The following is a 26600-nucleotide window of genomic DNA, read 5'->3' as shown; positions in this document are numbered from 1 at the left end:
AAAAGTAATCTTCATGTTAAGTTCAAATTTGAACCAATAACAAATAACCACCTATGGTTTATTGTGAAAATGTTGTAAATATATTGTAGACGTAGCATCTTTTTTTTTAATTATTTTTAATTTTCAGTAAAATAAGTGGTATCCAAATACACACTAAATATTACGACAGTTTCTATTGGTCCTCTTTCTAGTCCAACTAAAAAAAAAAAAAAAAAAAAAAAAAAAAAAGTCAACAAAAATTTTCTCATTCTGTGATTCCAGACCAAGACGTCAAGGCTCTCAAAGGAAGAAAGCTTAATCATTGCTCCCTTCCCCATGTTATGCAAAAATCGTTTGCATATTGACTGCATTTTTGGACTACTTGTGTTCTACCCATTGTTTTAAAAACCGGTACGGTGAAAGAACCGAAAAAAGAACTAAATACCGGTTTTTTGGTCGAACCGGTGACGTCATAAATAATTTAATTATTATTTATTTAAATTATATAAATAATTAATAATATTTTAATATACTAAAACTAACAAACTAATGGTGATAAATATATTTCATTAAAAAAATACAATATATAACATCTTTTTAAAAAATTTAACATAATAAAATTACAAGACAATCATCTTTAATATAATAAATTGAAATATTATATGTTTGTAGGTTAGTTTTTACTTGTTAGTTTCCTGTCCAAATTGATAACTATTGAAGATGAAGTGACGTGAGAAGGACTTTTCCCATTGCCTAAGCTATGTCCAATCCTTTTTTGCTTTTTCCTTTTTTTTTTTTTTTTTTCTTCCCTTCTTCTCCACCGTTTGATGAGTGATTTCTTCCACCTTTTTTGTTTTTGAATAAATCTTCCACCGTTTTAAAATTTTAATTCTACATCTTTATCTCTTGCTTTCTATTTTATTTATTTATTAATATCATAAATTTTTCTCATCCACCCATTTGTACTTTTTACCATCCGAAGGCCTCTTTTTGACTTTCGCAAAGCCTAGTGCCTATTGCTTGCACATCTCTTCAGGTCATCCACCCATTTAAAGAAAAATACCTTCCCAATGCCTTCTGTTTTTTTTTACACTTTTCCAAGCCTACACATTTCCTTACGTGTTCCCCCTTCTCTATTTCTTCTTCACAAATCTGAAATCTCCTCACAAAACTCCTTCTCCGCCTCCTTCTCAGTCTCACTGACGGAAACAGACATAGGTTTTTTTTTTGGGTCAAAAAATCTTGAAGAGCATTACATCGTCACTGTGCGATCGTCGTTCGTCGCTCCTTTCTTTCTTTCTTTTGCTTTTTTTGTCAAAAAAATCTTGCAAAAGGCAGAACTGCAGAAGCACTCAGTGCGAAAAAGCATTTTTCGCCCAAAACTGACCAGAATGTTCCAAAACAAAGTAGTTTTAGGCTGGGAAAAAGTCAAAAAACGGTGTAGTTTTTAGTTTTCAACCCAACCGGCCATAACCGGTTCGACTGCGCTAGTTTCCGGTTTTTCGGTTGAACCGGCCGATTTTTACTGTTTAACGGTTTTTAGTATATTTTCGGTTTTATAACATAACCGGACCGAATTGATGACCGATTCCCGGTTGAACCGGTCGGACCGGCCGGTCCGGTCCGGTTTTTAAAACTATGGATATTAGTTTAATCTTGAACTATTATCAATTCCACCCCCTACCCCACTTTAATCTTGCTCTAAACATGCATTAATATTCCTTCTATTTGATTTTCACCTTTGAGTAACATTAATGTTACTCATATATGTGTGAGCAGGGATCAAACAAAAGTTATCAAATGAAGCAAGCTTAACCATCAATGATCATTGTTGTAGTAGGTTGCTTCCTTGAAGGTTATGCATCAAGAAACAGGTCTACTCTGTTCCATGTTCTTACATGTTGGGAAATTTAGACCCCGGTTGATAGAATTAACAAGTTTTTAAAACCCAAGTTGTTAATTAGATTTATCATGCATAAAACTTATTAAAACAAATAAACATCAATATCATGTCAAAACTAAATGCAGCGGAAAAATAAATACGACAAGATATGATGACCCAAGAAAACCAATGAAACCAACCAGTTTCACAGTAAAAAACCTGGGGGGAAACCTGAAGGAAAAATTCTGGTTTTGCATCTCATGCAAAACACACAGCGGAAGCAACGAACTAGGATCTATTTCATTCATGATTGATAACGTGCACTATGTAAATTTCAGAATTTAAGAACAAGATAGCGTACCTTGGTGTGGAGAAATTCAAAACAAAGATTAGAAGCATTTGGGAACACTTTTAATCTTCACTCCAATTCCACTTTACGCCCAAGATGTGTAGTCTCTCAATCAGTTTTCAAAGGGAGAATGAAAGTGTGTCTCACACTCTTTCACACACCGTTTCTTATTTTTCTTTTCTCTCTTTTTTTTTTTTAAAAAAAAAACTGTATGTTTCTCCCTTTATAACTAACTGATTATCTAATTGGGCTGGCCTATTGGGCCTTTCCAATTGGGCTTTAGTGTGTGGCTTGGAGTGGGACCAAAAGGGACCAATAAGACACTAGCTCCAATGGGCCTTGGGCTTTTTCGTCAACTTTTGACAAGTCCAAAGTTACCATTAATTATATTTAATACCACTATATAAATATAATTGCACTCTAGGCCTTATTAATAAATTATATCCCAAGACTTTATTATACACGTAACCCCTTCATAAAATATTCGTAGTAACACAAAGTCGTAAATGTAGACTGCCACTTTGTAAATTACTACATCTTATCCTTGAGTACCCGATTTAATCCTTTAAAGTTATTCATTATATATTTATGAAATCCAATTTCATAAATATATACTTTAGTAATTTTTTACTAAAGTGGTTAGGCCTAACTCTCTGAATAACTGAAACCATTAAACTTATCTCAAGAGAATATTTTATATCTCCATCAAGAGACTATGAATTCCATCTTGAGAATATATGTTCCATCAACACTAAATGTGGCTGCCCAACATACTGAGGTTTTGACCGTTACTTCAGATCTCACTCCTGATATATCAAAGCAACCTACACTTCATGATCAAGTCCATTATTCTCTCATGATTAAGAGTTCATGCAAATAGAAGTCGTGAGATTTATTATTCATTTGACAGTCATTAGGAGAATAATAAATCTCACAGCGGTCCTGTTCAATATGTTTTAACCCTTAAAACATATCAACATATCAACTAGAAGTCTCCACTTCCATGATCAAGACAAATTATCTTAGTTGACACGTTATAGTCTTCGCAGATGAAATGTCCAATTTCATCACCGACTACGAACTATAAATTCTGAGTTTACAAAGAACTTGTGATTTACATATTCTGTGACTTTTCACATAAATCACATACAATGCATCTCATGGACTATATGATAATGTCCCATATTCATGTTACCATTATTTTAGATAATAATAAAATAACTTTATCAATCACAATATTAAGTCATACATCATGTCATACATCATGTCATACATAATATCATACATAGCATCATACAATAGGATTTAAGGGCACTAATCCTAACAATCTCCCACTTGCCCTAAAGACTATTGTGCACTAATCTAACTCCCATTCCTTCCAAATGTGACTCGAAAGTCCTTTGAGGCAAGGCTTTGGTAAAGGGATCTGCTAGATTATTTGCACTTTCAATCTTTGCTACCACAACATCTCCACGAGTAACAATGTCTCGAACGATGTGGTACTTCCTCTCAACGTGCTTTCCTTTCTTGTGATTCCTTGGATCTTTGAATTGTGCAACCGCTCCACTATTGTCACAAAACAATGTGATGGGAACTTGCTCCATTCTCACAACACCAAGATCAGAAAGGAATTTCTTGAGCCAAACAGCCTCCTTTGCTGCTTCACAAGCAGCAACGTACTCGGCTTCCATGGTGGAGTCCGCAATACAAGATTTCTTAACGCTCCTCCAACTTATGGCTCCACCTCCCAAGGTGAAAACACATCCTGAAGTGGATTTTCTGAAATCTAGATCCGATTGAAAACCTAAATCTGTATAGCCAATGGGAATCAAATCCTCACTATGGTAAACAAGCATATAATCTCTTGTTCTCCTAAGATACTTGAGAATATGCTTTACAGCTTGCCAATGTTTTGGTCCTGGATTTGATTGATATCGGCTGATCATACCAACTGAATAACAAATATCTGGTCTAATACAAAGCATGGCATACATGAGACTTCCCACTGCAGAAGCATAAGGAACTTGTCTCATCATATTTTCTTTCTCTTGAGTCTTAGGCCTTTGGTCATCAGACAGAAGAACTCCATGTCTAAAAGGAAGCAATCCTTTCTTGAAGTTTTGCATGCTAAATTGTTCTAGGACCTTATCTATATATCCAGCTTGTGATAAGCCTAACATCTTATTCTTGCGATCTCGCCAAAACTTGATCCCTAGATTAAAGTTAGCCTCACCCAAGTCCTTCATATCAAATTGGCTTGACAACCAAACTTTAACCGATGACATTACCCCTACATCATTCTCAATGAGTAGAATATCATCAACATAAAGCACTAGGAACATTACTACTTTGTCTCGATGTCTTTTGTACACACATGGTTCATCAAGATTTTGTTCAAAACCAAATGACTTGATTGCTTGATCAAATTTGATGTTCCATGACTTAGATGCTTGTTTAAGTCCATAAATGGACCTATTCAACTTGCATACCATATGCTCTTGGTTCTTTGCTATGAAACCTTCTGGTTGCAACATGTATATTTCTTCTTCAAGATTGCCATTAAGAAATGCAGTCTTGACATCCATTTGCCAAATCTCATAATCATAATGAGCAGCAATGGACAAGAGAATTCTAATAGATTTAAGCATGGCTACTGGCGAAAAAGTTTCATCATAATCAATACCTTCTTTTTGTGTATATCCTTTCGCCACTAGTCTTGCTTTAAAGGTTTCAACCTTTCCATCTATCCCTCTCTTCCTCTTGTAAACCCATTTGCAACCAACAGGTTTAATGCCGTTAGGTGCCTTTACAAGATCCCATACATGATTGGAATCCGTAAAATCCAATTCAGATTTCATAGCTTGGACCCAATGATGTGCATCTATATCATTCATTGCTTCATCATAAGTGTAAAGATTTGATTCAGCTTCTTCTGAGATAGCCTCATAAGTTTCTCCCAAGCCTATGAATCTTATAGGAGACCGAACAATTCTCCCACTACGACGAGGCACCTGTGTACTAAACATCTCATGAGTAATATCTTGTGGTGTATCTAATACAGTCACATCATCTCTAGTTTCATCCATTGGTTGTTCAACTACAAGTTCATTCATTTCAGCCAAGACAACTCTACTTCTAGGAGTAAAATTATTCATATAGTCATTTTCCAAGAATTTGGCATTTGTGCTAACAAACACTTTATTATCCTTATGACTATAGAATAAACCTCCAACTGTTCCTTTTGGATACCCTACAAAAAAAATACCACTTCTGTTTTAAACTGTAACTTGTCAGACTTTCCTTTCAACATATGTGCTGGACAACCCCAAATGTGGAGATGTCTCATACTAGGCTTACGCCCATTCCACAACTCTACGGGTGTTTTAGGAATAGACTTTGAAGGTACTAAATTCAGAAGATACATTGCAGTATTTAAGGCATATCCCCAAAAAGAAATTGGTAGAGTCGAATAACTCAACATGGACCTAACCATATCTAAAAGAGTCCTATTTCTTCTTTCTGCTACACCATTTTGTTGTGGAGTTCCAGGTGCAATCAACTGGGATATAATCCTATTTTCAGTCAAGTAATCCTTAAAATCACCAAGAAGGTATTCGCCACCTCGATCAGATCGAATGACCTTTATGTGTTTACCCAATTGATTCTCAACTTCAGCCCTAAACTCTTTGAACTTTTCAAAGGCTTCGGACTTCCGTTTCATTAGGTACACATAACCAAATCTAGAGTAATCATCAGTGAAAGTAATGAAATACTCATAGCCACCTCTTGCTTGAATTGACATAGGACCACATACATCTGAATGTACTAGTTCTAGCAAATCTTGGGCTCTTCTACCCTTTGCATTAAAAGGTCTTTTGGTCATCTTACCTTCTAAACAAGATTCGCAAACTGGAAAACCATCAAAGTCTATGGGCTGTAAAAGTCCATCTTTAATTAGTCTTTGAATCCTACTTGAATTGATATGACCTAAACGCAAGTGCCATAGATATGCATCACTAGTAGAAGGAAACTTTCTCTTAAATGATTTTACATGAGAGCTACTATCTAATTCAGAATTGTATAATTCATGCTTATTAGGAGTTAAAATATAAAGACCATCTACAATATTGTCAGAATAGATAAACACTTTATCCTTCTTTATTACAACATTGTTTTTCAGGATAACACAATATCCATGTTTACCTAAGTAAGTTGCAGAAATTAAATTCCTACGAACATTAGGTACATACAAACAATCTTCTAATATTAAAACTCTAGACTTAAAACACAAATTAAACATTCCAACAGCTTCAACCGGAATCTTGCTTCCATCAGCCAAAGTAAGAAATAGTTCTCCCTCATTCAACTTTCTGGTCTCCTGGAACCCTTGCAAAGAATTGCAAATATGATTAGTACAACCTGAATCCACACACCAGGAATCTATTGGATTCTGTACCAAACATATTTCAAGAAGAAATGAACTTTTCATACCCTTATTCTTGGCAGCCTTGAATGTTGGACAATTCCTCTTCCAATGTCCTTTCTCACCACAATGGAAACACTTTCCTTTGTTGGCAACCCCTAAGGCAATTTGTTTATCATCTTTCTTAGTGAAGTCCTTTTTCTTCTTCTTCTTCTTCTTACCCTTGCCTTTCGACTTAGGTTAAGAAGTAGAAGCTTCACCCACATTGGCTTCAACACTAGAAGTACCAAGGATGCCTTCCGTCGCCACTAACTCATTCATTAATTCAAACAAAGAATAAATCTTTTTTTTCATATTATAATTGAATCTGAATTCCTTGAATGATTCTGGTAGTGACTGGAGTATCATATCCACTTGGAATTCTCCATCGATGTCGTCACCTAAAACTTCTAATGTGTTCAGATTAGCAATCATCCTAAGACAATGCTCCCTCACTGAACTTCCTGCAGCCATTTTGGTATTATAAATTTGCCTCATGGTTTCTTGCCTTGCAGAACGGCCTTGCTCACCAAACATCTCCTTCAGACTATGCATTATGTCCGAAGCAAATTCTACATCCTGCATTTGATGCTGTAGAACATTTGAGATAGATGCTAGGATGTAGCACTTGGCCATCTCATTAGATTTCTGTCAACGATCATATCGCTGTTTTTCCTCAAGAGGAGCATCTAATGAAGGAAAGTTAGGACATGGTTGAGTAAGCACATATTTGTGCTCTTCAGCAGTAAGAACAATGTCCAAATTTCTTTTCCAATCAACATAGTTGGATCCAGTCAGTTTGTTTTGGTTAAGAATAGAAACAAGTGGGCTAAATGATGCCATGACAAAATCTGAAAATAATAAACATGAATATAATAAGTAAATTGGACATTATCAATTTAACATATAAGCATATAATATGGAACCTTAATAAAACCATAAAATAATATATGCAACGACAACCCAATCTCATATTCAATATCCCTCAGCATAAAGTGAACATAAAATGCTATGATTGATTGAAAACTATTCTCATTATTAGTGCTATCATGATAACTCTTATCAAACACTAATAATATGCCGTTTTACATTTAGTATCTAAGTAATAATAGTAAGAACTCAGCATAGAGGATACTATAATACTTAGTCTAGTGTATACCATTGTCTAGAATCATGTGTAACCACATTTTATCCCTTTAACAGGCTTATTCTGTAGTGCCATGATAAAACACCCTCCGCATGGAATGCAAAGCTCGAAACTAAGACAAGGTGTTTATCAAACCACTATAAACTAGGAAATTCAATCTTGTAGGACCATGAAATAAATACTCTCCGCATGGAATGCTAAGCTCGAGGCAAAGACAAAGTATATATTTCATACTATTATGAACCAACAATGGAGACCATGAGATCCAACCCTTGTATCTCTCTCCCACTAGATATTTTAAATTAAAGATTTTTAAGGTTAAGAACTATAATAATGCTAGACACGTGAAAAAATATAATCCTAATCTCATTATGAATAAATTTCATTAAACTAGCATTAACAAATATAAATATATATAACGTAATAAAAACTCTTATTATATATAAAAATCTATATTATATTATATATAATATAATATACAAATTAATATATATAATATATAATTATTACATTATATATATATATATATATATGGTACGGAATGCATGGCTTGGTTGTTTGCATGCATAATCCTTATAAAACAAAGTACATGACAATATCAAAAAGCCAAAACATGCAATAAAAGCCAACCAAGGATTCATATATATATATATATATGTGTGTGTGTTAGAATGTAAGAATCCTTACGGATTCACTTTTCCAAAAACACAAGATGGCCAAGCATTTGGACAAAAGTCATGCAAGCATTGAAGTCAAACCATGCATTTAAAAATCCAAGCCATGCCATAAAAGTCCAAGCCATGAATAAAAGTCCAATCCATGCATTTATTTAATATAACACTTCTTGGTGTAGATTCATATATATATATATATATATGTACGGATTGAAGAAAAGTTCTAAAGATACACATGATAAGTCAAAAGCTTGAATCCGTATATTAAATATAATATATAGAATTAAAACTTTCAAGCGGTGCAAAAGAAATCCTAGTTCTAAAGATACACATGATAAGTCAAAAGCTTGAATCCGTAAACCAATGAAACCAACCAGTTTCACAGTAAAAAACCTGGGGGGAAACCTGAAGGAAAAATTCTGGTTTTGCATCTCATGCAAAACACACAGCGGAAGCAACGAACTAGGATCTATTTCATTCATGATTGATAACGTGCACTATGTAAATTTCAGAATTTAAGAACAAGATAGCGTACCTTGGTGTGGAGAAATTCAAAACAAAGATTAGAAGCACTTGGGAACACTTTTAATCTTCACTCCAATTCCACTTTACGCCCAAGATGTGTGGTCTCTCAATCAGTTTTCAAATGGAGAATGAAAGTGTGTCTCACACTCTTTCACACACCGTTTCTTATTTTTCTTTTCTCTCTTTTTTTTTTTAAAAAAAAAAACTGTATGTTTCTCCCTTTATAACTAACTGATTATCTAATTGGGCTGGCCTATTGGGCCTTTCCAATTGGGCTTTAGTGTGTGGCTTGGAGTGGGACCAAAAGGGACCAATAAGACACTAGCTCCAATGGGCCTTGGGCTTTTTCGTCAACTTTTGACAAGTCCAAAGTTACCATTAATTATATTTAATACCACTATATAAATATAATTGCACTCTAGGCCTTATTAATAAATTATATCCCAAGACTTTATTATACACGTAACCCCTTCATAAAATATTCGTAGTAACACAAAGTCGTAAATGTAGACTGCCACTTTGTAAATTACTACATCTTATCCTTGAGTACCCGATTTAATCCTTTAAAGTTATTCATTATATATTTATGAAATCCAATTTCATAAATATATACTTTAGTAATTTTTTACTAAAGTGGTTAGGCCTAACTCTCTGAATAACTGAAACCATTAAACTTATCTCAAGAGAATATTTTATATCTCCATCAAGAGACTATGAATTCCATCTTGAGAATATATGTTCCATCAACACTAAATGTGGCTGCCCAACATACTGAGGTTTTGACCGTTACTTCAGATCTCACTCCTGATATATCAAAGCAACCTACACTTCATGATCAGGTCTATTATTCTCTCAAGATTAAGAGTTCATGCAAATAGAAGTCGTGAGATTTATTATTCATTTGACAGTCATTAGGAGAATAATAAATCTCACAGCGGTCCTGTTCAATATGTTTTAACCCTTAAAACATATTAACATATCAACTAGAAGTCTCCACTTCCATGATCAAGACAAATCATCTTAGTTGACATGTTATAGTCTTCGCAGATGAAATGCCCAATTTCATCACCGACTACGAACTATAAATTCTGAGTTTACAAAGAACTTGTGATTTACATCTTCTGTGACTTTTCACATAAATCACATACAATGCATCTCATGGACTATATGATAATGTCCCATATTCATGTTACCATTATTTTAGATAATAATAAAATAACTTTATCAATCACAATATTAAGTCATACATCATGTCATACATAATATCATACATAGCATCATACAATAGGATTTAAGGGCACTAATCCTAACAAAACCTTCCCGAAAAGCAATTCACTATAGTAAAGAGAAGTTTCAGATCTAGTACAAAATCTTTGTTCTTAGACTTTACAATTCCAGTAGATAAACTCACAGTAGAAACTTTCTACCGCTTTTGAACCTCTGAACTCTTCAATATATGAACACCACCCTTTGATGCACGGATTCCAGTATATGACTCACTCAACTTGAGAAGGAAGAATGCTTGTTGCAAAGTTCTTCACTTCATCAATAATGAAGACCAAGAAGCACTTGGTTACAAAACCCTAAGGCGCAAAGACGCAGTAACTTCTTTCTGAGAGAATAAGGCTTCGGTCACCTTTTTCATATGTTCTCCTTGTATTCTCTTATGTGGCGGCCTTTAAAATAAGCTTTATATATGCCTAGGGTTGTAAGAAAAGAAACCCTACACAAATACAAAAGCCTGGCCCAAAAATCAAATCTAAAAATTCTGATTTTCGTAGCCTCGATAGATAGCATCTGTTGAGCCTCATTAAACCTCAATAGATAGCTATCTGTCGAGCAGCTGTCCACTAAGTGTCCAGCTTTAGTAAACACATTTTCTTCACTTGTTTCTTGGTCCAATCTTCATGGCCTTAATACTAGACTTGAACAACATGTTCTTTGAAGTATTAAACACATCCTAGATCAATCCGAATACAAGTAAAATGCATTTTGTTAAAGGATTAGCCAACTACATAAAATATGTCATTAACATTACGCATGCACTTTGCAGATTTTACACTCTCAAATATTCTTAGAGGAACATTATTTATTTATTTGAAGATTGGTGGCAAGTGTTTGAACATGTGAATAGTTTTGTTTAGTACACTGGTGTCGCTAGCTATTGATGGCTGTGTCTCAATCCTTTATTTCCAAGAAGCATATCTTAAAGAGAAACTACTACTTAGTTAGCTTACTGGACACATGTAATTAGATCATTAGTCTGCACATTATGCAGATTAGTTTAGCACAGTAGTTAGAGGATTCTGCCCTGCTCATGATGTATAAATACAGCAAATTGTATTATTTCACTTAAGCTTAATGAAATCAGTTACAGTTTTTCCCTAATATAATAGGGCGTAGTTATCCGATAAAAGAGCAACTCTTCTCAAAATCTCAAAAAATGGTGCTGAGTTGGCCGTTCTGATCCTTTGGAACAACTCAAGGAATTTAGTAGATCTTCTTAGGAGGCCCCAATGACCATAGATAGAACCTATCCCATTTTTACAGTGTGATGGTTGGCTGTTCATGTATTAACTGTACCTTCTTTATCTTTGCCTTCAATTTCAAAGCTGCTTTTGTCTATTTTCCATTTGATGTTGTATGTTGCTCTCGGCTTGCAAGTTGAAATTAGGGGGTCCCAAAGGAGCATTGCTAGTCACAGAATTTGCAATGCATGATGGAGTTGAACTTGTGAATAGTTTGGAGATACTAAAAAGTTGTGAGATTATGCATGCACATTTTTATTAGTTTTTTACTTCACTTTCGCCCAAGATATTAGTTTACTATTGCTTACAAATTTTTTTGAAGGGATTCAATCAGTTTACTCCCCCATCAACCAATCATCTATTATGTTCAATGAGATAAAATCCAATTTTCACAATGTATTCACATGAGTTCAAATGCTTAACATAATAGACATTATAACATGCTAAATGCACAATAATAGACCAAACATAGCATATATTAAAAAAATCGACTAGGCTTAGGCCAATTAGGCCATTGCCTAGGGCCCCCTTACTAGAGAAGACCCCAAATTTGGGGGCAAATTTTTTTATTTTTCTTTATTTTTTATATATAAATATTTTTGGGAGATATTAAAACATTTTAGTTTACATTTTTTTTCACCATTAAGAAGACTCAAAGAATCAAGTAATGCAAGAGATAGAGATAAGACAAATTTAAATAAATAGGTCTTACAAATAGACGTGTTACTAATCACAAGTAATTCAAATAGAAAAATGTTAAAAATACTATAAATTTTACTACATAACTTTTATTTATTTAATTATTTTTATACAAGATAAAAATTCTACTCTAACATAATCTAAGTGTATATGTATGTGAAACTTTCTTCTAGAGACTTAAATCTCGGTCATTGCCCCCCCCACATCCCACAAGAAGTTATACTTATGGAGTGATCACTGCACCAAGGGTGCGTGGTGGTCTCCATAGCTTTTATAATTTGATATGATAATGAATATGATGGGTGAATTTCAACAAACAATTGAATCAATGCGTTTTGGAATGAATATTTGTGATTGGTGATATATCTTTGTAATTCTCATGTTATAAATTTTATAATATTTCTAGTATTTTTGTTAGCCTCATGTCATTGATCACATTCATTACAACACCAGTTTGCAGTAAAATTTATTATAATTTTAGCATTTTCTCAACAACAAAAAAAATCATATTAAAAAGTAAAAAGAATGGATTTTAAAAAAATTATTATATAAAATGCTAGTTAAATATTATTTAAGTAATAACATAAAAGCTCCATTTGAAAATTTTGTCTTAGGCCTCTGAAACGTTTGAGCCGGCTCTAATAGTGAAAGATAATAAGATTGAAGTTGAAAAGGATGGAAGATCGGTTTCTAGCTCAAGCTACCTACAATGACCCTAAAATAATAGCCCTTCATCTTCGAATCTTAACCTTCAATTTCATTCAAAGTCACATGACAATAAAATGCTGAGGACAACAATAAACAAAATATAACATAGACAAATAAAAGACGAGCCTTATACTAGGTAATAGGTTGAACAAAATGGACAATGGACTAATAGCCTTTCTGTGGTTAATCCATTATATATATATATATATATATATATATATATATATATATATATATATATATATATTGTTAGATCAAAATTATTTATGCAGTAGTATTCACACAGTTTTAGTGATTGTAGTTTTGAGATTCTTACTATAAGTACGAACTAATTTCCAGAATCGACACATTCGATTACTAGAACAATATTTTTTACTGAATTTGTTATCATGGTATGATACGTCTGAATATTCATTTTTACTGATTTTTCTTGCACTTGATTTTGTGGTACTTTTTTTAATAATGTTTTTTCATCAACAAGGATGAGACTAGAGTTCTTGTTTATGGCAAGGGTGGCAATCTCTAGTATGGTTATTAACTTATTATATATATGCATGCACATTTTTATTAGTAGTTTTACTTCACTTCCACCCATATTAGTTTACAATTGCTTAAAAAGTTTCTTATATATTGGGTTATTTACCCTCCTGCCTTTCCCCCTGCTAGGGGGTTCACTTAATTTATTCCCCATCAATCAATCACCTAGAAGGTTCAATGAGATAATTCACGATGTAGTAAGTAGTAACCAAAGATCTGGAGCCAAATGATGGTTAGTGACAATTCCGGAATTCAGCACTCTTTTTTGGCAAGATATCATAATCTTAATGCTTGATGATTCCCACCACTTTTAGAAGTTTGACTATAGATTTTTTTTTTTTTTTTTAAGGGAGACTATAGATGTTTAGTTAAGTGCCTTGTATGACTTTTTTTCCTTTTTTTAAATGAAAATTTATATTTTTTTGGTTTGAACATTCTGGATTCCACATGTGAATATCTATGTTCATCAGATCCAAGTAGTCTCAAACATAAGATAGTTGTGATCTGTGAAAGGAGGCGAAGGATATTGTGTTTTGATTTTGTGAACATTTACTAATTGTTCAAAATTTAAGATAAATAAATAGTCAAATTACATGTGTTTTCTTTTGAAAGCTTATTTGTGATTGTTCTTTATTTTAGCTGGAACAAAAGAAGAGTTTGCTGCTGCTAAGAAGAAGATTGGTACATTGATGCAAGCTATATGTGTGGACTGGGAATAAGTTCTTAAGGTGTAGTGGGATTTTTTTGGGTGAACAGGTGGGATGGGATTCAAAATTAATTACCTTTAGAGTTACTGATAGACGTGATTAGGAGAGAAAGGCATACAACAAGATGTTCCAATAGCTGATTGGCATTCAATTGTTTGATATTATGACTGGCGACCAGGATTTTATGTAATATAGGATGCCTGCAATTCAATGGATAAATTTTTTTTTTTTTTTAATTAGTAGTGACAAACCCATGCGCGATGGAAATAAATAATTATTTTGTATTGTAATATAATGTATAATTTTTTCTCTAAATTTTTTTGAAAATATAATTTGTTCTCCTTAAAAATTAGGCAATTTCTACTCCATCTAATTCGGTCTAATTTAATTCACTCGATCAATTTCAGTTCCCCTTCAATCCATTTCAGACTAATTGAGCCTTAAATTGATTCTTTTTGTAGGTTTTCTTTTCAATTTTAGCTCAAAAAATATCTTCTTCTTTTTCTCTTAATTTTTGGGTTGAAAAGTATGAAATTTTATTATATTTAGGTTAAAATCTTTAGTTTTGATTTTTAAAAAAAAAACTAAAATAGACATTTGAAATATGAGCCCTAAAAATGCAATATTAAAAATGATAAATATTCAAAAGTCTTATTTGGTCTACATCAGTCTACAACTCCTACCAAAAAAATTAATATGGCTACATATTTTGAAAATGTAACAGTTAAATTGTATTTTCTTTATGTTCTTAGTATGCGTATGGATACACGTTAAAATTTAGCAAAAGTATTTTAGACATTGCACAATGGAATATTTTAAGAATTATAAAATTTCGTTAGGATTTAACTAAGAGAGTAACAATAGGAGTATATGCTCATTTACAAAATGTAAATGAGGAAATTATTCAACGTTAGTTTAGGGGGGAATGAAACTACCCCAAACGTAAAGGAGGAAAGTGCTACTTCGTCAATTTGGGTGTATGTGTGCGCACGTGTGTATGTAAAACAGTGTTTTTTTTTTTTTATTAACAAAAAAAAAAAAAACTTGAAACAATGTGTTAAAAACATCAACCTAAAAAAACTATGCATAAAACAATGAATTTTGGTTCAACAAATTGACAAAACCAAACACGAAGTCTAGGAGCATAACAAAATGTCACAATATTTTTACAATACCTTTATTTCTAGCTATGGTGGGTTCTAGTCTGATATTTTATTATTTTATTTTAGAATAATGCTACATCCACAACATTTTCATAATAAATTCTAAGTGGTAAATTGTCACTAGTTTTAAATTGAGCTAACCACTTTTGACCATGCATTTAAAAAAAAAAAAAAACAAAACAAATAACAAATAAAAAGCCAATTGAAGAAAATTATGTCTAAAACAATGAATTTTGGCTTCCCAAATTTGACTAAACAACAAAAGAAGCCTAAGAACACAACAAAATGTCACACACAAAAAAACTGTAGGAACACAAAAAAAAAATGTCACAACATTTTCACAATATTTTTTATTTCCAGTTTTGGAAGGCCTCAGTTTGATATTTTTATTTTATTTTTTACATCCACAACATTTTCATAGAAAATATTATGTGAAAAATTATTACTGGTTTTAAAATTATGCATTTAAAAAAAAAACAAAAAGACCACACAAGAAAATTATGTGAAACCGTGAATTTTGGCTCACTGAATTTGACTATATTAAAAAAGAAGTCTAAGTATACAAAAAAATATCACAATATTTTCACAATACCTTCATTTTTAGGATCCGAATAAATATATTTTTATTTTATTTGAGAAAAATGCTACATCCATAATATTTTTAAAACAAATTCTAAATGACAAGTTGTTATTAGTTTTAAATTGAGCCTACTACCGATATCGCTTTTTTATCCATCAAAAATATATTACCACATAAAATTTGTTGTGAAATTATTATGAAAATGTTGTGGACATAGCATTATTCCTTAAATTTTAAAATCAAGCAATTTTTCCCTTAATATTTTGAAGAATAGCAAATATGTCATATTGTTATTCTCTCGGTTAAACCTTAATAAAAACTTATGATTCTTAAAATATTTATTGTGTAATGTCTAAAATACTTCCACTAAATTTTAACATCCTAAAAATTTTATTCACGTATTTTGAGTTTTAGATGATAGTAATTCTCAATCTCTTATTTTACTATTTTATTTTGACCTTTAAAAAATTGACATCTCAATAATTGTAAAAATATTGTAAGAATATATTATGTCAGTGTAACTGTGTATACACATATACATATTTAAAAGAAAAGACAAAAAGAGGACAAGCATAACCAGCATACTGTGGAAAAAAAAAAAAAAAAACCAATGAATGGTGCAAATTGTCAAATAATTGTAAAAATTTGTTAAATTAGTGTAACTAAATAAGTACATATAAATAATAAATATTAAAAAAAAAAGGACAAAAAGTACCAAAAAAAAAAAAAAAAAACCTAATAAACAGTGCAAATTTAACCAATCGACAAACCAAATGTACTGTACAAAATTACTGTGCTTTTTGAAGGGGGTGTTTGGGCCAGAGGTTTGTTGAAAGATATATAAAAATCTAAAGTCTGTCCTCTTGGTCCTTCAACAAACGTGGCCACCCGCCCCCTTAAAAAAGCACAGTAATTATATATATATATATATATATATATATGCGCTTTTAGTCTCCAAAGTCTGCGCTCTTCTTAGCTATGTCCTCTTCTTACAGACTGTCCTCTTCTTAGCTATGCGCTTTTAGTCTCTAACGTCTGTCCTCTTCTTAGACTAAAAGAGGACAGACGTTAGAGACTAAAAGAGGACAGTCTCTAAGAAGAGGGCAGACTTTAGAGACTAAAAGCGCATATATATATATATATATATATATATATATATATATATAATTACTGTGCTTTTTGACGGGGTGTGTGGTCCGGAGTATGTTGAAGGGCTAACAAGAGGACAGACTTTAGATTTATATATATATATATATATATATATATATATATATATATAATTAAAAGCACAGTAATTATATATATATATATATATATATATATATAAATCTAAAGTCTGTCCTCTTCTTAGCCCTTATAATTATATATATATATATATATAAATCTAAAGTCTGTTATATAAATCTAAAGTCTGTCCTCTTCTTAGCCCTTATAATTATATATATATATATATATATAAATCTAAAGTCTGTCCTCTTCTTAGCCCTTATAGTCTGTCCTCTTCTTAGCCCTTCAACATCCTCCGGATATATATGTATATATACACACGCGCTTTTAGCCTCTGAAGTCAGTCCTTGGTTCTTCAATTTTGTTCAACTTCATTTAGCTTCATTGTAGTCTTCTCTACCCTTTTAATTTTGTTTTTTGATTAGCAACCTTTAGGATGTTTTCGTTTTTGTATAGATCATCTCTACCATCACAACGGTTGAGAATCTCATTGCCTTCTCCACTCCCCCATGATACACGACTTAAAATCTTTGCATTTGTGATCCCTTTATTTGTCTCTTTTATTCCATTGAAGTATCTTAACACGGAATTTAATCCTCATGCTAGTCACCCAAGTACCATAAAGGCTTTCATTTACATCTCGATTGTTTTCTTTGTGTCTTCCATAGCTGAAGCCAAGTTCAACCTTGCAGCTGATAACATATATGGTCTTGTTTGCGGTCACATCAGCGAATTCGCAGCCATACTTGCAGTGATGTTGATAGCATCTATAGGTTTTCCAGCTCCACTTACATGGTTCGATTATATTGCTTTCATGTTCGTGCTAATGTGTGCTTTTCTCATTTTACTTGATTGGTTAAGAAGATGGTTTTATGAGAAAATGAGTAAAGCGGTGCAATTCGCACTAGAATGGCTATATGGACTCATGATGCCCATCTTGGTTAGGTATTATCGCCTTCAGCACCAAGATCGTTCGACCTTGTTGCCTATCTCTTCTACCAATATATCAATGGTACGAACTCCGCGATGCTATTTCAATTTCATGTTAAAAAATCATTGATCTAATGAAGGTTTTAGAATTTAGACAAAAGGTTATGTGCATATTTGTGAAGACTTTTTTGGGACGTTGATTTGAGCCATTCAACACAAATCAAGCTCACATTAATCCCCCCTCTCATCTCTATGAGTTTACTCGTACTCCTTCTCTGATTCTCTCCAACTGAACCAAATTGTTTCATAGTTTTAATGATACCTCTATTTGGTTGTCCAGTATATTCACTTGGTTTCTAATTTAGTATTATGTTATTATGATTGATGCTGAGCATGGTTCATGATCTGTTACTTTATACGTATTCTAAATCAAGTGAAAGTGAGCTTATATATTCTTCGTAAGTACTGTAACTTGCTCTCTCACCTACTTGTTTACTTTGTCTTTCTTTCAGTACCCTTTTCTTGGGCCTTAGTGTGTTTTGAGTGAACGAGGATTTGAGGAGTTCATGTCTTTTTATTTTTTCAGATGCCAAGACAAATTTGTGCTGAGTAGAAGGTTCTTGAGGAGCAGAAATAGAAGTGGCAATGGAGAATTGTAGCTGTGATGGTCTTATCCTGTTGAATTTTAGATTTGTTTAGCTTGTAATTTCTATTTTGTTGGCTTGATGTAAATGTAATGGATATATAATAGAATGTGAACTTCGAAGTATAATGCATTTGGGATGTTTTTTTTTTTTTTAAGAAAACTTTGTATTATTTTTTTATTTTATTTTATTTTTTGATAAGAAAGAAAACCATGTTGATATGCCAAGTTCATTTTGAAAAACTAGAAATATAAATTTGGGTCCTAGGATGTTTGGTCCAAATGTATGAATATGACGGCCAGCTGATAACTCATATTGAAAATCTTCTGCTTATTAGAAAACCTTTATGAATTAATTGTTAGTTTTAGATAGATCCATATTCATGAAAACTTTTTTTTTTTTTTTTTTATGAGAATCTATTCATGAAGAACTTTTTGGATATTTATAGAAGGAATTCTTCTTTTATTCTTTCTGGGTTCCTATGCGGTTGAAAATTAGTAATAGATTTTTTTTTTTTTTTAGAAGATAGTAATAGATAAATTAATGTAACTATTACGAAGGTGCAGTTTTGCTCTAAAGGTTTTTACTTATTACCATGATAATTATAATGTCCCTTTCATGTGTACATTATCAAACCAAAAAAAAAAAAAATCGAATCACTTCTACCCGGACACTGTAAATTTCAGAGAGGCCTTGCAATATTTCTTTAGGTGAAGAAGTTTCCTCTGCCTCAAGAAAAGGTCTGAGGAATATGAATTTATATCATAAAGAAACACTTTAGTTTCTCTAAATTATGTGAATTATATATTAGTTTAAAAAATGAACTTTGACATACATTGTAAACCTAGTTACAAGAAAGTCTAGTAATAGCATTGTAACTTAATTGGCATCTCTCCATACACATATTGTTTGGGGTTCTAAACAAAAATGGTTCGAGTTATGGTTTTAGCAACATGTTATAGCTATCTCAAGAAAAGAAAAATACAAGAAAGTCTTGAAAAAAATTTCCTTAAATGATTCTTATAATTATATAACAATTGGGCTTAATTGGTTAATTAGGTTAAAATTTACTGAAAATTATTGAATACGTCCGGAGTATTATAATTGTGTACTCATCCTCTCACATGAATTATGGGTCCCATTATAAATTTAATTAGTGAGACCCACAGTTATGTGAGATGAGGGAGTACACATTTATGGTAATTCGGGAGTACTCAACAATTATCCAAAATTTAAACATTACAAGAAAGTTTTGAAAATGTTTCCTTAAATGATTCTTGGGTTATCACTATTGAAGTACATTTGAACCTTAAAAATGTTTCTATAATTACATTAACAATTGGGATTAATCTGTTAATTAGCTTAAAATTGACTATATATATATATATATATATATTTAAAAGCAAAGCTTGAGAAAATCCAATTAGATTTTAATTGAATTCTCAATTTTGCGCCACATATTCCATTTAATTTAAAATTTTATTACCAAGTAAATTATTGAGTGTAAAAATTGAAGGGACCAAATCCAATTAGATTTCAATTGGAGTCTAATTTTGTTTCGTGTGTCCATCTAATTTTTTAATTTTTGTGGCAGGTAAATTATTCGGTGCAAAAACTAAAGAGCTTAAATCCAATTAAATTCTAAATCATATATACACACTCACACACACATACACTCAATGAAGAACAATTACATGTTTTAGAAATATATGATTTAAAAAAAGTATAACCTAATACCATGTATAATTTGAATATCTTCTAAAAAAAATGTATAATTTCAACTATATAATTGTGATTGTTTTTAATTATACCTGTAAGGACACAATTCAAATTCCCAAACCACGACTGGGAGGAAAATGGGCTTGAAAGGCCTTTCTTCACAATGAATTTGTAGAGGATGGGTTTGTAATTTAGATTTCAAGGATGGTTTAGACAATTTACAAAAAGAACGGGCTTTGGGCCCAATGGAACAAAACAAAGAATCGTTGGCAAAGAGTAAGACTCAGAAATCGTCCTCGGATTGTTTCCGAGGATGGTTTATAATAATATTTCTCAAGTTTGGATACAAGTGTTGATTCTCATTTACTATTGACTCTATCTCTTCTACTCCAAAAGTCCTCTCCCTTCTTCGTATGCCTTCCCTCCTATTTATACTCCTCCTCTTCTCTTCATCATCTTCCACTTTATGGTTGCAACCCTGATTTTTGGATACTTGTCCCATCCATTCTTCCCTAAAGCCCGCTGGGATTTTGGGACCAAGTTCCAAGCTCTATGCTTAGGTCTCATCCTTCCATCTATTCTGTCAGCGTATCAATTACAGAGTCTTTAATACATGGGCGGTGGTAGCAGCTTTACTTTAGACATTCCACCGCTCTTTCTACTGTCCTCCACGTACACTGTGTATCATCGGCTTAACATTCCGAGAAAAAATCTATTCCTCGGACGGTATGGGACACTTAAATACTCCACGATCATTTTGATGTTTTCGGATTTGGGTTTCTAGCCCAAAAGACCTCGTTGGGCCGTCCTTCATAAATTACTGGGCCCAATACCCCTACAATAGCCCCTCGAGATTCTTTATTTTTCTTTCACCTCGGGAGGAAAATAGGATCTCGAATTAAAAGACCTTTTTACCCGGCAGAATCCTGGAATATTACTAACGGAAATAACTTCTGAATTACCCATCGCGTGTTCCCGATGCTTCGGTATGCGAAACGCCCCCGAATTTATTATTGGCGCTTCTATGTCCCCCACGTTTCATTGATATGACACATATCCAACGGTCGAGAGCGATTCCTGTGTTGAGGCGGGAATTCGCCCGCTTCAAAACACCTTTTGACATATAAATACTAATTTTCTTCAAACTTCTTCACACTACAGAAACCTGATAACGTACCTGCCACACTTTCCATCTCCCCGTACTCTCTCTTTCTATCAAGTACTCTGTCCGAGGTGACGTGCTTTCTTCTTTTTTAAAAGTAAGTTCTTCAATACTCTTTCCCCTCCTTATCAGCTTTTTGTTTCTTTTGTTTCTTTTCCTTCCCGTCTTCTCTTTTTCACTGTGTCTTTCATCCTCGGCGTAGTTAGTTTTCTTCACACCCCCCCCCCCATTTTTTCAAAAAAAAGAATGGGTAGATTTGCGTCCCTGGTAGATTCAAACGAAAAAATAGAGCAGTTTAAGGTTAAGTACAAAATTCCCTCGGATGTATCCATTAGGTACTGTAACGAGGAAGAGTATTATACAAAAAGAAAAACGGGGGAAGTCGTAATCCCGATGATTGCGTTCATCGAAGGGGGAATGAAAATCCCCATGGGAACCGTGACTAGGGATTATCTTAGGGCTTTTAGATTAGCTCCCACCCAGTGCGCCCCAAATGTCTTTAGGATCCTAGGTTCCATAGATGCCTTAAATGAGAAGATGAACTTAGGGCTCACTCACCACGACGTGAACTGGGTTTACAACCTCCATTACCTAAGCAAAAAAGACGAGTATTACCTAAAATCTAGATACCCAGAAGTTAGGCTAATTCAATGTCTGCCTGAATCAAATAAGGGCCTAAAAAACGACTTCCTGATCATATCAGGAAATTGGCACGACGGCCTCCCCTGTCCGACAAGGGAAGGGACTCCAGGTGAAATTTCTTTTACATACTATTATCCTCTGTCTTTTTACTTATTCTTACCCTCTTTTACTTGGATAACTCTACAGATCCACACGCCGCGGATCGTCATCCCAATCTCGTTGACTTCGGACGGTTGGATAGGATCCTGCAAGCTGAGGTTTTTGTGCATACTGACGGCCAACTCCGAGCAGCTCATCTGATCCTCGGCTACACTCCAATATCCAAAGCTTTTCAGGCGCCGAAGTGCGTGATCAAAGCCCACGATCCTCGTCTTCCTCGGATCAGTGTTGCTGTTGAAGGTTTCTTGCTACCGGAGGGGACTACCATTCCTCAAGGCACCTTGGTCACCCAACCAATCCAACCACCACAATTCGTTCCGGTTGGGATTCCCACAGTTCCTTTCTCCACAAAATTAACATTTGGTGAAGCCGCGCCTTCCCACTCCACTGTAAAGGAAGAAGAAGAAGAAATAGTTGAGGTATCAGATTCCGAGGACGAGTTTGAGGTTTTTAATCAACCCTACTCTCCTGAAGATTCAACTTCCATCCTCGGCACCTCTACCCATATCTCAAAGGCTACTACTAAAGAATTTGACAATATGGGCATTCAACGAAAGACTAAGCCCAGTCTAAAGGATGTTCTTGAGGGCACTGATAAGGCCCCTCGAGTCCAAGAACCACCAAAAGAGGTGCGCCCTCGGACTCAAGAAAAGGGTGCTGACAAAGGCCCTGAAGCTAGGCTTCCTCCTCCTCCCCCATCCTCCCAAACCCAACGCACCAACATAGCTGATCTCAAAAGAAAAAGGGATCAGCCGAAAAGAAAGGAAGTGGTGGAGGTAGGGAAGGGCTCTGTTTCCAAGGAGCCCGAGGTGGAAAAGGGTGGAAAGCAGGCCCGCACCATGCAGACTAGGTCGGAAAGAAGAACTGACCAACAGGTGGCCGTGCGCGCCCCTGCGTGGCTCCCTGACATGTCTATGGACGACGAGGTCATTACCGTGGATGCGTCCATTAGAAATTCCGATGAAGGGACAGCTGCATGCGTCGCGGATGCATTGGAGCAGGCGCTGTTACTCCCCGAGGATATGGTTGAGCTGAGAAAGAAAAGGGACCATACCGTCTTCATGACTTTGAAGAAGGAGCTTGCAATGGTAAGTTTCTCTAAAATCTTGGCTTTTGTTTTTATTTCCTATATACATATGTCTAATTTTTATATGTTTTGTTCGTAGGCCGTTCAATCTGCCCATAGGGCAGAGGAGATTGCCATCAACTCCTACAAATCTCTGAGGGCCGAGGAATCCAGGCGTGAAACCGCCCAAAAGATCTCGGACCTTCACAAGAAGAAACTGCAGGAGGTCACAGCAAAGTTGGCCAAGGCAGAGAGTGATAAGGCAGGCTTGGAGGCTGATCTGAAGACAACGACTAATCAAGCCGAGGATTAGCGCCTAAAGCTCCGTGAAGCCGACAACAACCTCTTAGCAGCACGAAGGCTCGTAGAGGATCTCAAGAAAGATCTGAACGAGTCTGAGAAGGCCAAAGAGGAAGCCATCAAGGGCAAAGAGGAAGCCATTGAGGAGAAGAAAAAGGCCGAGAAAGCAAAAGAAGAGGCCGAGATCTCAAGGGACCAAGCCGAACAAGACGGTTATGATATAGGCGTGAAGGAGGTCACCGAAACCTTCAAGGCTCAGGTTCCCGAGGTATGTAGGCATTACTGCCTCCAAGTGTGGAATGAGGCACTTTCCCAAGCTGGGGTTGATGCCTCTTCCACTCTTTGGAAAGCAGAGAGTGTCTACTATCCTCCCGCAATTCGCGCTTCTTCCATTCCTGAAGTTGCCCAAGAAGCTGCCCAGGGATCATCTGAGGATAAGGGGGGTGATTTGGTTGAGGATTCAACTCTTCCTGAAGATGCTCCTAAGCAAGCTGATCCAGTACAAGAAAAGGCGCTTGAAGACGTACAGCCCTCAAGTGACCTTCAGGAACCTTCGAAGGATGAGTTGGGTGATCAAGCTAATCCAATATCCTTGATAGATGATCCCAAAGGCAAAGGAATTGCCGTTGAGTCCTCGGTCCAACTTCCATCTCCTAAAGACCCCAAAGGCCCTCTGAAGATCAAGCTGAAACAATGAATGCCTGCTGCCTTCCTCTTTTTTTTTTTCTTTTTTTTTTATCTCTAAGTGTAATTTCTAAATGTGATTGAAAAAGTACTTTATTTTGAATTTAATATAAGCGCGAATGTTGTTTTACTTGCTTAGATGACTCTTACTTTTTGCTCTTTTTTGATCATATCATTCCATAAACATCATCTCTTTGTCTTTTACCAAAGTTATTAGCAACAACTTGAATTGAAATTGATACTCCAGGAAGGTTTAATTATGCCGGGAACTGCATTAAGTGATGCATTTTAAGTATTTGATTCTTCATTTTGGATCTCTAGTTTGAACTATGTAAAAATAAGGCATATGGTCTTTTGATTTAGACATGCAAATATCTTATGTTTTTTGACAAAAAAGAAAAGAAGTGTTAAATTTTCCCAAGTAAATGACCCGAGGATCCAGGCACAACAAGCTTCAGCTTGGTACTTAGATAAATAAATTCGAAATGTTAATTTTCCCAAAGTAGATGATCCGAGGACCAGACGTAACTTAGGTTCTGTTTAACACTTAGTAAAGAGTATCAATTTAGATGAGGTATGTGGTCCGAGGATCCAGGCATACCAAATCTCAGCTTGATACTTAGACGAATAAATTTAAAATGTTAATTTTCCCAAAGTAGATGATCCGAGGACCAGACGTAACTCAGGTTCTGTTTAACATTTAGTAAAGAATATCAATTTAGACGAGGTATGTGGTCCGAGGATCCAGGCATACCAAGTTTCAGCTTGATACTTAGACGAATAAATCTAAAATGTTAATTTTCCCACAGTAGATGATCCGAGGACCAGACGTAACTTAGGTTCTGTTTAACACTTAGTAAAGAATATCAATTTAGACGAGGTATGTGGTCCGAGGATCCAGGCATACCAAGTTTCAGCTTGATACTTAGACGAATAAATCTAAAATGTTAATTTTCCCACAGTAGATGATCCGAGGACCAAACGTAACTTAGGTTCTGCTTAACACTTAGTAAAGAATATCAATTTAGACGAGGTATGTGGTCCGAGGATCCAGGCATACCAAGTTTCAGCTTGATACTTAGACGAATAAATCTAAAATGTTAATTTTCCCACAGTAGATGATCCGAGGACCAGACGTAACTTAGGTTCTGTTTAACACTTAGTAAAGAATATCAATTTAGACGAGGTATGTGGTCCGAGGATCCAGGCATACCAAGTTTCAGCTTGATACTTAGACGAATAAATTTAAAATGTTAATTTTCCCAAAGTAGATGATCCGAGGACCAGACGTAACTCAGGTTCTGTTTAACACTTAGTAAAGAATATCAATTTAGACGAGGTATGTGGTCCGAGGATCCAGGCATACCAAGTTTCAGCTTGATACTTAGACGAAAAAATTTAAAAATGTTAATTTTCCCAAAGTAGATGATCCGAGGACCAGACGTAACTTAGGTTCTGTTTAACACTTAGTAAAGAATATCAATTTAGACGAGGTATGTGGTCCGAGGATCCAGGCATACCAAGTTTCAACTTGATACTTAGACGAACGAAGATAACGAATATAATGTAGTTTACAACAAAGAACGGCCGAAGTGCCTTTTATTTAATAATAGTACCTTCGTAGATTATTTACATTCCAGGGACGTTGTACAACACGTTCGTCCAAATCTTCCAGATTGTAGGCCCCTATTCCTGCGACCGAAGTAATACGATAGGGTCCTTCCCAGTTGGGCCCCAATTTTCCCCACGCAGGATTCTTCGTCGTACCCAAAACTTTCCTTAACACTAAGTCACCAGGTCCAAGAGGTCGAAGTTTCACATGAGAATCATATCCCTGCTTGAGCTTATGTTGATAATAAGCTAGTTGAACCATGGCGTTTTCTCGTCGCTCCTCAACTAAGTCCAAGTTTCTCATTAATAGATCATCATTGCTATCTGAAATGAAAGAGCTTTTCTTCAGGGTTGGGAACCCAGTTTCTAATGGTATTACTGCCTCGGCTCCATAAGTCATGGCGAAAGGTGTTTCACCTGTGGATCTTCGTGGTGTAGTTCGATACGTCCACAAGACATGTGGCAGTTCTTCCACCCACTTCCCCTTGGCGTCACCCAACCTTTTTTTGAGTCCGC

The sequence above is a fragment of the Castanea sativa genome, chromosome 7 (genome assembly GCF_040712315.1).
Source record: "Castanea sativa cultivar Marrone di Chiusa Pesio chromosome 7, ASM4071231v1".
In the NCBI taxonomy this organism is placed as follows: Eukaryota; Viridiplantae; Streptophyta; class Magnoliopsida; order Fagales; family Fagaceae; genus Castanea; species Castanea sativa.
This window is presented reverse-complemented; position numbering follows the sequence as displayed.